Source organism: Procambarus clarkii, chromosome 11, assembly GCF_040958095.1.
Source record: "Procambarus clarkii isolate CNS0578487 chromosome 11, FALCON_Pclarkii_2.0, whole genome shotgun sequence".
Lineage (NCBI taxonomy): Eukaryota > Metazoa > Arthropoda > Malacostraca > Decapoda > Cambaridae > Procambarus > Procambarus clarkii.
In genome coordinates this window covers 48172088-48189587 of record NC_091160.1, presented here as the reverse complement: position 1 = coordinate 48189587, position 17500 = coordinate 48172088, and the positions used below count along the sequence as shown (strand labels likewise).

The following is a 17500-nucleotide window of genomic DNA, read 5'->3' as shown; positions in this document are numbered from 1 at the left end:
TCAGCCAGGGATCGTGCAGGCCCCCGACCCCACAGACTGCACCAAGTACTACATATGCGTTGAAGAGGGAGCTGTGGACCCAAACTTACACTTTTCTTGTGATAGCGGTGATCACTTTGACTACCAATCTGGTCGATGTGTCTCAAGTACTTCCTGTACCAACTTGTGCTCTGAAGGATCGTTAACAACAACAACAGGAGTAACAACCACAACAACCACAAGCACCGACTGCGTAGACTCGCTTACCTGTGAGGCTCAAGGCAACTTCCCAAAGTGCAGCTCTTGTCAGCAAGAATATTTCCAGTGCTCGGGTGCTGGAGCTCAAGGTGTTCCTAACACGTGCTCAGGAAACTTAGTGTTCAACACAGTACCTGACTACCCTTACTGCATCCTTCCCAGCAACTGTCCTTATCACCCATCCTTGTGAGTTGTCCCTTTGCCTCTCTTCTGGCCTGCTCCCAGTAACTGCGTCCTTGTGGCCTGCTCCCAGTAACTGCGTCCTTGTGGCCTGCTCCCAGTAACTGTGTCCTTATGACCTGCTCCCAGTAACTGCGTCCTTATGGCCTGCTCCCAGTAACTGCGTCCTTATGGCCTGCTCCCAGTAACTGCGTCCTTATGGCCTGCTCCCAGTAACTGCGTCCTTATGGCCTGCTCCCAGTAACTGCATCCTTATGGCCTGCTCCCAGTAACTGCGTCCTTATGGCCTGCTCCCAGTAACTGTGTCCTTATGGCCTGCTCCAGTAACTGCGTCCTTATGGCTTGTTCCCAGTAACTGCGTCCTTATGGCCTGCTCCCAGTAACTGCGTCCTTGTGGTCTGCTCCCAGTAACTGCGTCCTTATGGCCTGCTCCCAGTAACTGTGTCCTTATGGCCTGCTCCCAGTAACTGCGTCCTTATGACCTGCTCCCAGTAACTGCGTCTTATCGCCTGCTCCAGTAATTGCGTCCTTGTGGCCTGCTCCCAGTAACTGCGTCCTTATGGCCTGCTCCCAGTAAACTGCGTCCTTGTGGCCTGCTCCCAGTAACTGCGTCCTTGTGGCCTGCTCCCAGTATCTGCGTCCTTGTGGCCTGCTCCCAGTAACTGCGTCCTTGTGGCCTGCTCCCAGTAACTGCGTCCTTGTGGCTTGCTCCCAGTAACTGCGTCCTTGTGGCCTGCTCCCAGTAACTGCGTCCTGACACTACAACTTGCACCATCCTGAACTGCTCCCAACACATTCACCCCTCTGGCCTCTCCACTAACTTCGCGAGTTTGGCCTGCTCTCAATCATTTCTGCACCCAGGAGCAGGGTACCATCGGCAGGATATGGGACACCCTATGTTAAGACCAATTACTGAAATAGCAGCAATGATCGGGAATTCGTACCTTGTGAAGCATAAACCAAAATTGTAAAAATACGAACGTTTGGAACAATATTAAATGGTTAAGGGTATGGGAAATAAATCTCATGGCCCTGGAGATGACAAGGAACAGAGGAGATATAATCACTGCATACAAAATTCTGAGGGGAGTAGACAAGATGAACAAGAACAGCCTCTACAAATATCAAGGAATTCCGAAGCCTGAGAAGAAGAGACTGAAAGCCAAAGAAATACAATTTGGAAAGTTTTATGATTAAAAGTGAACTTTAATTTATAATTTAAGTATGTGTATTTATTAAGTAATTGATTTTATTTAAGAATGAAGTTGATAGATTAGGTAAAGTGTGTATCTTTTAAGATGGAAGTAAGTGATTTCATTCAAAAATGAAGTTCTTAGAAAACTTTGTGTGTTTTCTAAGATTGAAGTAACTGATTTCATTGAAGAAAGATGTTCTTAGAAAAACATAAAGTGTGCATTTTCTAAGAATGTCTTGAAGATGGTTTAGAAAGACAAATTATTATGATCACAATTAATTATAATAAACAACTCAGAGTTTGTACTAAATTTTGTAGATTTTTTAGTGAAGTTAATTTTAAATTGTGATTTATGAGACACAAAATATTTGTTCTACATATTTCTGATCAACTCATATCGTATATATATATATATATATATATATATATATATATATATATATATATATATATATATATATATATATATATATATATATATATATATATATATATATATATATATATATATATATTTATATATATATATATATATATATATGTATATATAAAGTTTGTGAAGGTACCACCTCTGGTGCCAATGTGGGGACCCATAGCCTCGGAGAAGAAAATAAAAAGTATTCAGAGGAGACCTTGTGGTTTCTCACTGAACACTAATATTATCTTCTCCTACCACACCCATTCTTTTGTATGTACACATATATATTTACTTTATTTGAACTTTGTTACAAAAAAGGAGTTACATATGGGTTATAAAGATGGTTATCATAGGTTGTCGAGTTCCTCCAGCTCCTCAGATATATATATATATATATATATATATATATATATATATATATATATAATATATATATATATATATATATATATATATATATATTTATATATATATTAAAAATGACGACGTTTCGGTCACATAAGGAACCTAAAGTGATTTACTAGGAATTTACTTGTCTGTTAACGAAATCTGTACATCTTTCCTCAATCATGCAGCTAAATTTGAATTTAAGAAAAGATTATAGGTTGCGAAGCACTACGAGGTTGTTTATAACAACAACAACCCAACAACTAGTTGGGTTGTGAAGTTTCCAAGCTCGTACACTGTTTGTTATATGTAAACAAAACCGCCATGTTTGAGGAAAGATGTAGAGGTTTCGTCAGTGGACACGTAAATGCTTGGTGCATCCTGGTCCTGGGCCCTAAGCAAGTCCTGACGAACCGAAACGTTGTTATTTCTACTTCGTATGTGTGTTGCGTTCCACCTGGCCTGCCGCCACGCCACCCACGCCCCAACACCTGCACCTGCTTACTTCTGTTGCAAGACATCGTCGACGTCACACTCTCTGCCCTGCTGTCACGACTCCTGCTATGTAGCTGCTGTCACTCATCATCGACCGTCAGCTTGAAGCAACTGGAGGTGAGATGTGCCTCCATACATCTCTCCTAACACCGTTCACTTGTGACCGGCCAAGTCCCCGGCCGCTGTCACTTGCCGCTGCTCTTCACACCACCACCTTCGAGCAGTTTGATAGCTTGACGAGGAGTCTGTTACCAGTAGACTCGCTCTGTCACCAGACGTACCCCCAGAGCTGTTACAAGAAGATCTCAGGGTATATGCAGGCATCATCGACGGGCAGACGCTGGATCAACATCAGGTCTTCTACATCAGGTCTCCAACATCGCCACCAACATCACGTCTCCAACATCGGGTCTCCAACATCGCCACCAACATCACGTCACCAACATCAGGTCACCAACATCAGGTCTCCAACATTGTCACCAACATCGGGTCTCCAACATCAGGCCACCTCGCGAGAGTATAACGGATGCACGATAGAAAACGCGTATATAAACACGAACATTAATGTGTCAAGATTTACGAATGATGGTTCAGAGAAATGACTATTATTAACGGTGTCAAATAGTTTTGTCTAATTGGGTTAAAAGTGTAACATTTATGGGGATGTAAAGTAACTAGGCCTAGAAAAAGTGGTCCTAGACAGTGTTCTTAGCTAGATGACTTCGGTCTCTAGCACAAACTTTTTCTTGAAATTTCTTACTATTTTATTTCATGTATGTATCTATGAGATAAGTCGTCCTGGTGATGAGTGTCCAGGTTCCCTATTTGTTACCAGTGTATGGGTACATAATTTTTTTTATATTTGCATGTCTTTTTATTTCATTAAAATGTTGTAATGTTAAGTAATGTTTCTGTTGTGGTGAGAGGTAGTCTTACTATCAGTGTGTGCAGGGTGCATAGAGATTGACCCTGGCACTATTGTCTTGTGCGGTATATGGATTGGCCCACAAGTGTTCTGTTAACGTACGGTTCTATTGATGAGTCTTCATGTCAGTTGTTGTTGTATTTTTACCATGTTTTATAACTTGTATAACTCATACGGTTGGCTGTGGGTCATGAGGTACCCAGCAGATGTTTGGGGTACGCCCATTTAGGTATAATGTTTCCTGTTATTTTTAATTACTTAGATTTAAATGTTAGAGTAGGAATATGACATATATTTTTTTTTTTCATGTTGCTGTTCATTTTTTTTTGTATGTTTTGTTCTTTAGACCTTCTGAGGAAGGCTTGCTAGCCTGCCTAGTGTGCAGGCAGGATATGTCATTGTTTCATAGTATTCGTTATTGCCATGTATTGTCACTCAGGGTTGTATTATGTAGCCTTGTGTTATTCCTTGTATTTTGACATTATATTATCTTTAGTTACTTGTAATTTTCCTGTTCCATTAGGAATTTTTTTTTTTTTTTTTTTTTTTTTATGTCATGCTAGTCTTAAGGCGATTTTTTTGTTTTGGTCTTCCAGCCTTCTGAGGGAGCCTTGCTGGACTGCCCGGGTGCAGTCGGGATTTGCATTTTTTTTTTTCATTGACATACCTTATTGTCATATTAGGATATCAGCATGGTATCATGTGTGACGGTATCATTGCTTGTACTTTTGCCAAGGTATTTTTTTTGTACTTTTGTTTCTTTCATTATACATTTATGTTTTGTTCTCTCTGTTGTGTACTGTATAATGTACTTTGCATCATGTTAATTTAGTTAGCTTACTTTTATCATTATGTCACTGGCAATTTTTTTTTCTTTTAGGGTTAGTTGTGGTATTTTGGATGAGTTAGGATAAGACAAAATTGGGCTTAATTATCATACACCCGATTTTGTCTTAACTCCGGGGAAAGGGAGCTGTAACACCCTGGACCTCCCCCCCCTTAGAGTTCACACCCAGGGAAGCCTTCTCCAAGAGTTCAGCCCAGATGACCTCCGGTTTATCTTGTATATTGATTAAAAATTCCTGGGTTAGTCTTAGTCAGCATAGTTTCAAGTATGTAATATTTCATGCAAGGAAATTAAACTCCAGATTCTTATGTGTAAACATCCCTGGATCTCCCCCTTTTGGCCAGGTCAGAGGTCAGTCACACACGTAATTAATAACTCCTCTCTTGAAGAGTGTATGGTGAATGTCAAACAAGCTTATTGAAATATTTCTTGAGTGTTTGTACACTCTTGGTGGGTAGCAACAGCAGATCTCCCCCTCCCCCCTGTGGGGGTTGTATATAGAGGGCCTGTAGGAACATAGGAAAGGCAGAGGGCGGTACACCGGGATCGAGAGCGGGGCTGTGAAGAACATCTCAGCCAGGGAGAGACAGATAGCTTAAGGTAATGTGTGTGATCTCTGAGTTTTTGTTCCATGTCCAAATTTCTTAACTTTTTGCCAGTGTTAGGATAGGATTTATAATTGGTGATTGACATAATTTTGGTCTCAATAAACTTACGTGAAATTTCCCGTCTGTGTCAATTGTTGAATCCTCTTAGCCTTTTGGATATCGTGGCTGACAACCGTTTTCATAATTAATGACAGTCATAGAAAGTACTCTCCAAGTCAAGCAATGTTTCTTGCCTCGTTGCTTGATATAGTTTCAATGGTCAAGGGCAGATGGTGGCAGCGTATTTCATCCTGTGTTAGCATCTCCTTGTTGGCAGTGTACTTTGTAGTCCCGGTGTAACCATCATATGTCAGCCCATAACAGTGTTACCAAGTGCAACCGATGAGGAAGTGTTACTCAGGATAGTTAGTGTTCCATTATAGTGGTGTTCCATTATAGTGGTACATTTTAGGGTGGTGTTACAATAGAGTGGTGTTACAACGTATTCTCTGCACATCTCTGATTGTTCAATAACAATAAACGTATATTTTGTGTTTATATTAATCTGAAACACACCTGACAATGTGGCCACCTGTGAAACACACCTGATAATGTGGCCACCTCTGAAACACATCTGATAATGTGGCCACCTCTGAAACACACCTGACAATGTGGCCACCTCTGCAACACACCTGTCAATGTGGCCACTTCTAACAAAACAAGTGCAGTATAGGTGAGAGTGTGGATATCTAACTAGTGTACTACATGGGTTTTAGGAGCTAGTAAATTAAGATAGTATTGAAAGATGAGATAATTATCTGAAGAGAGCGCTAAGCCAACATGACTATATAGAACATGGAAGGGATACAAAGGGAGAATAGGAGCTGGGATATGAGGATAGGATAGGAGCTGGGATTGGGGGGACGAAATGAAGGAATAGTACCCAACCACTTGGACCTTCAAGGATCGAACACCGACCCTGAAAGAAGCGAGGTCGTTGCTGTACAAATATCCCTCTGAGTGATTACTTAACAAACACAATGTAGTATATAAGATAAATTACAAACAATAATCAAAATTTATTCACATTGAATATTAGTAATGGATTGAACATTCTTGATTCAAATTTAATATAAACAAAATATCTCACTAAAAGGATTATTGCACAACTGTTTCTGGAGAGGTATATCATCTTCCATCCATCCAGAAGAGGTATACCATCAGAAGAGGTATACCATCCACAAGAGGTATACCATCCACAAGAGGTATACCATCCACAAGAGGTATACCATCTACAAGAAGTGACATACTCTGCTGTACAACTTACATAGACTCAGTGCCTCCTTTACAAAGAATACTCCAACAGTTTTGTGTGAACAAAGCCCTGAACACCAGAGATTAAAATCTGACTTAAACACTTTAATAAATTAATTAAGCAATTGACAGACCAATTTGAATGCTCAGAAAAATAAACTAATTCACACTGGAACAAATGAAGGTAAAGAAATGGATGAAATACGGAGTTAATGAGAATATGTGAACAAAATAGACCTTTAAGTGATATGATCTGAAGCCTAGTAAGCAGTACACTGACGCTGTAAATGATGCCAATATAATATTGGCTTTTCATGGGAGAGATTTAGACTTACGATCTGAGAAAGTAATCTCCACTCATCGCTTCACTATCAGGTCTTATACAGGTATCTTATGTTCTGTTCTGGTCACCGTTCTTGACAAAGGTTATAGCCAAATTAAGTGTTCAATATCGAGCAGCAAAAATGATGCCAAGACTTAGAAATATAGAAATATATCATATGAAGCAGTTTAAAAGATCTAATTTTATTTGCAAAATAAAATATAAGAATGAGAAGCAATAATGCAAGTTTATAAATAATTAAAATATATGACAATCCTGATACAGAATAATACTTAAATTTTGCATTGCCTAACATCACTCTAAACAAAGACAAACTTTTCAGTCAAAGCAAAATATACATTTTTGTAATCGAAGCGTCAGCATATGGAACAACATATCAAATTATATATTTCATTATGATAACGTGAATTTATTTAAGACTAGAATTGACAAGTACTTCTCGTATAAATACCTTACATGATTTGTTTCACCATAAGCTTCCCATAAACAGCCTTGTTTGGATCTAATAGTACGTTGTTTTTATAATAATATTGTATATGTAATGATGTTGCGTGTACTCACCTAGTTGTACTCACCTAGTTGTGTTTGCGGGGGTTGAGCTCTGGCTCTTTGGTCCCGCCTCTCAACCGTCAATCAACAGGTGTACGGATTCCTGAGCCTATTGGGCTCTATCATATCTACACTTGAAACTATGTATGGAGTCAGACTCCACCACATCACTTCCTAACCTTCCTGTGTGTGTGTGTGTGTGTGTGTGTGTGTGTTTTGGTTCAGTTGTGCACATCATTGGTAACAACTGTATTAAATTCAGTTACTGGTGGTGGTGCAGGTGTAGATGGTGGGTATAGGTGGTAGTGCAGGTGTAGATGGTGGGTATAGTTGGTGGTGCAAGTGTAGATAGTGGGTATAGGTGGTGGTGCAAGTGTAGATAGTAGGTATAGGTGGTGGTGCAAGTGTAGATAGTAGGTATAGGTGGTGGTGCAAGTGTAGATAGTGGGTATAGGTGGTGGTGCAAGTGTAGATAGTGGGTATAGGTGGTGGTGCAAGTGTAGATAGTAGGTATAGGTGGTGGTGCAAGTGTAGATAGTAGGTATAGGTGGTGGTGCAAGTGTAGATAGTGGGTATAGGTGGTGGTGCAAGTGGCGTACTCAGGTGGGTTGGACTGTGGAAAAATAGATTTGGTCAAGTGCACTTGGGTGTTGACGACATCACGTTAGTCCAGTGGGTGGTGGAGTGAGTCCAGTGGGTGGTGGAATGAGTCCAGTGGGCGGTGAGCTTAAAGCAGTGTCCAGTGAATTTTGAACAGTGAGTGGTGGAGTTGAGGCCAGTGCAAGGTGGGCTCAGATCGTTGATTAGAGGCAGTCTTCGGGCCTCATACAGTAAGGTGAAGAAGGGTTGGTGCTGAAGAGCAAGGATCCTGTGCAGGTCTCAACGGTGGCTGGCTGGCCGACGGTGTGACAGTTGAAGTACTGCTGGTAACACGTCGTGCACATGGGGAAGAGTCCCACAGCCGTGCACGTCATGGACTCCTGGCAGTCTGGAGAAGGTGGGTCCATACCTCCCCCGCTACACAGTATATTACAAGGGGCGCCGACCACACACTGACCCACGGCTACATCAAAAGTGCCCCCTGAGGGACAAGAGAAGTGATATTTTTCTTCAGCCGGTCCCGCCTCAGGGCACATATAGAACTTGTGGCAGTCGTAGGGGTCAGCAATCTCCGCTATGCCACCCTGGCAGTACGCATAACACAGGTCGCCGCAACACACAGTTTCGTCCTTAACGCAAGTCTCGCCGCTAAAATAAGGTCTGTCAGCGGGACAATCATAGGGTCCAGTAATGTTGCCAGCTGAGCAAATGTAATAGATGCTGCAGTCTTTTGGGTCAGAGATCTTGTCCAGGCTCCCGTTACATGTTAAATGGCAAGGTAATGGCATGCAGGCAGAGTAACAAGAGTCGCCAGTAACACAATCAAATACTGTTGGGTCGAAATAATTACCACTGTCACACGGTATAGAAACATCCGAGGGAATACCGTCCCCCAAACAAATGTAATAATTATTGCAGTTCAAAGGATCCTCAACCAAATCCATCGGTTTCTTGCCGCTGCAATCCGGTTCACAAGCAGAGGGGACCTCAGCGACGCAGAGCAGCGCCGCCACCCACGCCACCTGCAGCAGACACCCGCAATGTTAAAAAAAAAAACGGAAACTCAGCATATTCTTTTTTGGTGTCCAGAAATAAATACTCATTAGCATTGTTTGAGTTAGCAACACACACACAACACACTCCAAAATAAATGATAAACATACATATGGAGCAGAATACCACAAACTGTTTCAGAGACCCCTCACAGACATAAAAACTATCATAATATATATGTGTGTGTCCTCTCCTTCTACTGTTTCTATCTGTAAATTTTTTTCTTATGTCTATTGCCCCATACGAGGCAGCTCCTTTTTAGCTGTGCAACTGTACTTGCACGGTACTCAAGGCAAGAACAAACAGACAAAAAGATAAACAAGAATAAATTTAGTTTAAAAGGAATAAACGTGAAGAAAGTTATTTGCATAAACAGATCTAACCAGACATACATAATTCGAGATACAATCAAAGACAAGGACATAGAGACATACAGAAATTGAAATAAGTTTATTGAGGTAAAATACACACAAAGTTATGAGGTAGCTCAAGCTATTCTCACCCCGTAAGACATACAGAGACATGGCACGACATACGGAGACTCGGAAAGGCATACACAGGCATACAGAGACACAGAAATGCATACATACAGAGACACAGAAAAGCATACATAGACATACAGAAACTCAGAAAGGCATACAAGGGCATACAGAGACACAGAAAGGCATACAAGGGTATACACTGACTCAGAAAGGCATACACACACACATAGAGACTCAGAAAAGCATACACATACATACAAAGACTCAGAAAGGCATAAACAGACATACAGAGACTCGGAAAGGCATACACAGACATACAAAGACTTAAAAAGGCATACACAGGCATACAGACACAGAAAGGCATACACAGACACAGTACCGCATAAGAGGCTGGTACATAAGCTGGAGAGACAGGCAGGTGTAGCTGGTAAGGTGCTCCAGTGGATAAGGGAGTATCTAAGTAATAGGAAGCAGAGAGTTACGGTGAGGGGTGAGACCTCCGATTGGCGTGAAGTCACCAGTGGAGTCCCACAGGGCTCTGTACTCGGTCCTATCTTGTTTCTGATATATGTAAATGATCTCCCGGAGGGTATCGATTCATTTCTCTCAATGTTTGCGGACGATGCTAAAATTATGAGAAGGATTAAAACAGAAGAGGACTGTTTGAGGCTTCAAGAAGACCTAGACAAGCTGAAGGAATGGTCGAACAAATGGTTGTTAGAGTTTAACCCAACCAAATGTAATGTAATGAAGATAGGTGTAGGGAGCAGGAGGCCAGATACAAGGTATCATCTGGGAGAGGAAATTCTTCAGGAGTCAGAGAAGGAAAAAGACTTGGGGGTTGATATCACGCCAGACCTGTCTCCTGCAGCACATATCAAGCGGATAACATCAGCGGCATATGCCAGGCTGGCCAACATACGAACGGCATTCAGAAACTTGTGTAAAGAATCATTCAGAACTTTGTATACCACATATGTCAGGCCAATCCTGGAGTATGCAGCCCCAGCATGGAGTCCATATCTAGTCAAGGATAAGACTAAACTGGAAAAGGTTCAAAGGTTTGCCACCAGACTAGTACCCGAGCTGAGAGGTATGAGCTACGAGGAGAGACTACGGGAATTAAACCTCACTTCGCTGGAAGACAGAAGAGTTAGGGGGGACATGATCACCACATTCAAGATTCTGAAGGGGATTGATAGGGTAGATAAAGACAGTCTATTTAACACAAGGGGCACACGTACTAGGGGACACAGGTGGAAACTGAGTGCCCAAATGAGCCACAGAGATATTAGAAAGAACTTTTTTAGTGTCAGAGTGGTTGACAAATGGAATGCATTAGGAAATGATGTGGTGGAGGCTGACTCCATACACAGTTTCAAGTGTAGATATGACAGAGCCCGATAGGCTCAGGAATCTGTACACCTGTTGATTGACGGTTGAGAGGCGGGACCAAAGAGCCAGAGCTCAACCCCCGCAAACACAACTAGGTGAGTACAACTAGGTGAGTACAGACATACGGATACAGAGAAAGGCATACACAGACATACGGATACAGAGAAAGGCATACACAGACATGCAGAGACACAGAAAGGCATACACAGACATACAGACACACAGAAAGGCATACACAGACATACAGACACACAGAAAGCATACACAGACATACAGGACACAGAAAGGCATACACAGACATACAGAGACTCAGAAAGGCATACACAGACATACAAAGACACAAAAGGCATACACAGACATACAGAGACACAGAAAGGCATACATAGACATACGAGACACAGAAAGGCATACACAGACATACAGAGACAGAGAAAGGCATACACAGACACAGAGACACAGAAAGGCATACACAGACATACAGAGACACAGAAAGGCATACACAGACATACAGAGACACAGAAAGGCATACACAGACATACAGAGACACAGAAAGGCATACACAGACATACAGAGACACAGAAAGGCATACACAGACATACAGAGACACAGAAAGGCATACACAGACATACAGAGACACAGAAAGGCATACAGAGACATACAGAGACACAGAAAGGCATACACAGACATACAGAGACACAGAAAGGCATACACAGACATACAGACACAGAAAGGCATACACAGACATACAGAGACACAGAAAGGCATACACAGACATACAGAGACACAGAAAGGCATACACAGACATACAGAGACACAGAAAGGCATACACAGACATACAGAGACACAGAAAGGCATACACAGACATACAGAGACACAGAAAGGCATACACAGATGGAGATGGTGATGGAAAAGATTGTGAGAAAAAACCTAGTAACACATCTGGAGAGAAGAGACTTCGTGACAACCCATCAACATGGGTTCAGGGAGGGTAAATCTTGCCTTACAGGCTTGATAGAATTCTACGATCAGGTGACAAAGATTAAGCAAGAAAGAGAAGGATGGGCGGACTGCATTTTTCTGGACTGTCAGAAAGCCTTTGACACAGTACCCCATAAAAGGTTGATGCATAAGCTGGAGAAACAGGCAGGAGTAACTGGTAGGGCGCTCCAGTGGATAAGGGAGTACCTAAGCAATAGAAAGCAGAGAGTTACAGTGAGGGGTGAGACCTCAGATTGGCGTGAAGTCACCAGTGGAGTCCCACAGAGCTCTGTACTTGGACCTATCCTGTTTCTGATATACGTAAATGATCTCCCAGAGGGTATAGACTCATTCCTCTCAATGTTTGCAGACGACACCAAAATTATGAGAAGGATTAAGACAGAGGAGGACAGCTTGAGGCTTCAAGAAGACCTGGACAAGCTGCAGGAACGGTCGAACAAATGGCTGTTAGAGTTTAACCCAAGCAAATGTAATGTAATGAAGATAGTGGTAGGAAGCAGGAGACCAGATACAAGGTATCATTTGGGAGATGAAATACTTCAAGAGTCAGAGAGAGAGAAAGACCTGGGGGTTGATATCACGCCAGACCTGTCCCCTGAAGCTCATATCAAGAAGATAACATCAGCAGCATATGCCAGGTTGGCTAACATAAGAACGGCCTTTAGAAACTTGTGTAAGGAATCTTTCAGAACATTATATACCACATATGTCAGACCAATCCTGGAGTATGCAGCTCCAGCATGGAGTCCATATCTAGTCAAGCATAAGACTAAACTGGAAAAGGTTCAAAGGTTTGCCACCAGACTAGTACCCGAGTTGAGAGGTATGAGCTACGAGGAGAGACTACGGGAATTAAACCTCACTTCGCTGGAAGACAGAAGAGTTAGGGGGGACATGATCACCACATTCAAGAGTCTCAAGGAAATCGACAGGGTTGATAAAGACAGGCAATTTAACACACGGGGCACACGCACTAGGGGACACAGGTGGAAATTGAGTGCCCAAATGAGCCACAGAGATATTAGAAAGAACTTTTTTAGTGTCAGAGTGGTTGACAAATGGAATGCATTAGGAAGTGATGTGGTGGAGGCTGACTCCATACACAGTTTCAAGTGTAGATATGATAGAGCCCAATAGGCTCAGGAACCTGTACACCTGTTGACTGACGGTTGAGAGGCGGGACCAAAGAGCCAGAGCTCAACCCCCGCAAGCACAACTAGGTGAGTACAGACATGCGGATACAAAGAAAGGCATACACAGACATACAGAGACACAGAAAGACATAAACAGACATACGGATATAGAGAAAGGCATACACAGACATACAGAGACACAGAAAGGCATACACACGCATACAGGGTCATAGATAGATAGACACGGACATAGACATAGAAAGATAGAAACAATCATAGACAGAATGGCAAATACGGACAGGAAGGCAGACACAGATATACAGAAACAGGAAGGCAGACAGACGTACAGAGACAGAATGGCAGACACACAGAGAAAGAAAGGAAGGAAGACAAAGAGATATGGAGAGGCAGACAAACACAGACATACAGACATAGAGAGGCTAAGAGACATACAGACATAGAAAGACAAACACAGATATACAGACATAGACAGACAAACACAGAGACAGGACATCTAGACAGCAACAGACAGGACAGAACAACCAGAGACAGGACAGGATTAAGACAGAGGAGGACAGCTTGAGACTTCAAGAAGACCTGGACAAGCTGCAGGAATGGTCGAACAAATGGTTGTTAGAGTTTAACCCAAGCAAATGTAATGTAATGAAGATAGGTGAAGGGAGCAGGAGGCCAGATACAAGATATCATTTGGGAGATGACATACTTCAAGAGTCAGAGAGAGAGAAAGACCTGAGGTTTAATATCACACCAGACCTGTCCCCTGAAGCTCACATCAAGAGGATAACATCAGCGGCATATGCCAGGTTGGCTAACATAAGAACGGCATCTAGAAACTTCTGTAAGGAATCTTTCAGAACTTTGTATACCACATATGTCAGACCAATCCTGGAGTATGCAACCTCCAGTATGGAGTCCATATCTAGTCAAGCATAAGTTTTTCCTGCCCGAAACGCTTTGCGTAATAGTGGCTTTAGACATTTTATGTACTAGCTCTATCTATAAATCCATCAATGTTTGTATCACACCTTGTATGTATGTACTTTACCTGCATAAACATTTGAATTTTGATTTTTTTTAAGACTAAACTGGAAAAGGTTCAAAGGTTTGCCACCAGACTAGTACCCAAACTGAGGGTTATGAGCTCCGAGGAGAGACTGCGGGAATTAAACCTCATGTCACTGTGAGACAGAAAGAGCTAGAGGGAACATGATCACCACATACAAGATTCTCAGAGGAACTGATAGGGTAGATAAAGACAGACTATTTACCACAAGGGGCACACGTACTAGGGGACACAGGTGGAAATTGGGTACCCAAATGAGCCACAGAGACGCTAGAAAGAATTTTTTCAGCGTCAGAGTGGTTGACAAATGGAATGCATTAGGAAGTGATGTGGTGGAAGCTGACTCCATACACAGCTTTAAGTGTAGATATGATTGAGCCCAATAGGCTCAGGAACCTGTGCCTGAGGTACCTGAACCAGTTGATTGACAGTTGACAGGCGGGACCAAAGAGCCAGAGCTCAACCCCCGCAAGCACAACTAGGTAAGTACAACTAGGTAACTAGATAAGTACAGACATACATACATAGAAAGATGAACACAGGCATATAAAGACAAACACAGACATATAGACATGGAAAGACAAACACAGACATATAGCCATAAAAAGACACACACATACAGAGATATAGAAAGACAAAGTGAGTAGAGAGTAGAAGCATCTCACCAACAAGGCACATATGAGCGGCGTTCTCTTCATGCTGAAAACTTTGGCGTGCTGTTGCAAGGTGAAAAGCAATGCTGTGGCAGAAGTAAACAGCAATGCTGTTGTAACACAGCTCTACTGTGTTCGCAGGACTCTACTGCGGGAAGTGTCTTGGAACCACCACTTATACTGCTGCGCTTATCACCGCGTGGGAGCCGCTGTGGGAGGCAAAGCAACAAAAATAGTTAACACCAGGGGTTGGTAACCAATGGATGTTTACTATATTCATGATGCTCGTCCCTCGGAGTCGAAGATAACCATGACTTCAATATATCAGGTCGAAGGTTTACAATATTCACATTTTGTGTATTACATACACTTTGTGTATAGATACACTTAGTCATACACTTTGTGTATGTCATACACTGCACGAGGCAACCAATTTTCATGAATATAAAGTATATCATTGCCTGCAAATTTATGCATATGTGCATTTTTCTATAGAGGGGTCCATAGCTTTTATTAGATTTTCAAAGGGTCTCGAACCATTGGTCTAGAGGATCCATCGCAACTGCATCTCCCTCTCAGAGAGGGGAACCTGTCGGAGAGGTCACAGTAATTATCTCAATGACAGGTACAAGGCTTATCAATTACATGCAAGTATTAAACATTTATATATACAACAAAAGTCCTTTTTCAGTTTGGAAATTCTCAGACTTGCATACACCGTCGCATATACAGAGAGAGAAAGCACATACGCACTCATACAAGCTCGTTATGTATGTTCAGTCATACTAATAACTTCCTTGACTGTCTCAACACTTTCATTCTAACATCGTGTTCAACATCATAATGATATCTCAGTAATGTGATAAATCAATGAATAAATATTAAGGTATTACAGTGGATTTGAACTTACGTCCCTGAACTCCACAGGCGCGGTCACAACCGACTGAACCTTAATGGGCTCTAAAGGAACCTCAACCAGAAGATCTATCAGACTTGGAGCTTGGGCGGCACCAGCTGGTATCACACTCCAAGTTCTACCAGATATCCGCCCACACTCAGGTACCCGCCTAAACTCAGGTACCCGCTCAACTCAGGCACCCGCCCACAATCAGGCACCCCCCACAATCAGGCACCCGCCCACAATCAGACCCGCACAATCAGGGACCCGCCCACTCATGTGTCAGTAGTGACATTGGGCGTCTCTCATCACTGTTATGCACAATGAAATAATAACAACGCCGGGAATCTATTAATCATATGTATACATGGCTTTTGAAGTAGGTTTAAATTAGAAACCATTGCAATACAGTTGGGAAAAGGTTTTGTATGCTTAAACTGCCATTTCTACTGATGGTGATCCGGCAATGTGCTGAAAAATTGTTGTATTACACCACTGAGTAATATATCTTATGGTTCAGAATAGCAAAATTTTGAAGTCTGATTGGGTAACGTCAGTGGGAGTTCCTATTGTTAACTCTTCCGTTTTAAGGGAGTGAAACATAGGATATTCGGAGCTTTTCTTAATAAGATAGACGTCAAGTACCACTACTCGCTTAACCGTTCTGAAAGAAAGTTTCTTTATTTATTTATAAAAGAAAGTCACAGTACAAACAGAAAACCATACACAAAAAAATGAGTACATACAAAATACACAGAATACAGTAATACATCAGTCAAAGAACCGAAAGAAAAAACAATCAAAAGGGAAATACACGAATAATCAATAGAGAACTACAGATGATACAAGCGTATAACAAACTCCAACACGGGCACATAAGACAAACTAAAAGCAGTACAGGACACAAGGCATTAATAACAAAAAACGGAACCACACAGGGAACCGTAAGTACAAAAAAGAAATAAAAGCATTTTTTTAATATAAAAAAGGCAGAATACAAAGCACAAAAAGGATAGAACAGAAAAATAATACATAATCAGCACAAGTCAAATGAAAGAGACAAATAACAGGAAGTAAAGGCAAAAAGGCAAAAAGAACATCCATAAAACAGGAACATGAATACAAATACCCCGACAAGTGAAAGGGGCGGATAAAGTATAAACTTGGGCACTCCAAACCCCACACAGAGAAGTGCAAAATACACAAAGGCACGCTCCAGAGACATAGGAGTTAAAAGCGCACATACCATATATAACATAAAAAGGCACAAAGAATACAACCCTTACAGGGCAAACAAAAAAGCCCACGCAAGAGCCAGGAAAAAACACACCCACCCACAAACGCACCAAACCTAACACACAAGCACAGAAGCAGCCGCAACAGAAACAAGACATCCACACACGTGATGCACGCAGGCACCGGGGAAACAACACGCACAACACAGACAGAAACCAAGCACACCAATCACGCATCCTTCTCCGGGTACTCCCGAGCTGGAAAACGTAAGCAATAAGCTTCCCAAACAAGTTGGTCACATTCAGAAAGCGGACGTCCAGGAGTCGCTAGAGGCCGAGGCATCGAATCTGGCTCGCCGAAGATAAAACACTGCACCCGCGGAACCCAGATGGTAGATGGACACCAGTGAACAGGATGCACCAGATCATCACACTCAAAAGTCAGAGGCGTCGTAGAATCGTCGATCACCTAGCCGAACGGGAAAACGAAA

General features: G+C 42.1%; 1 protein-coding gene and 1 long non-coding RNA gene across 2 annotated transcripts in view; both read right to left on the bottom strand.

Annotated features, from left to right (window-relative positions):
• LOC138363485 (peritrophin-48-like) overlaps positions 1–17500 on the bottom strand; it is a 121584-nt gene that overhangs the window by 35081 nt on the left and 69003 nt on the right. The gene's annotated exons all lie outside the window — the stretch shown is intronic.
• LOC123751846 (uncharacterized) lies at positions 7087–15309 on the bottom strand. The gene is made up of 2 exons (XR_011228092.1): positions 14889–15309; positions 7087–9099 (listed from the first exon to the last, which is right to left on the bottom strand). It is a non-coding gene; the product is annotated as an uncharacterized lncRNA (long non-coding RNA).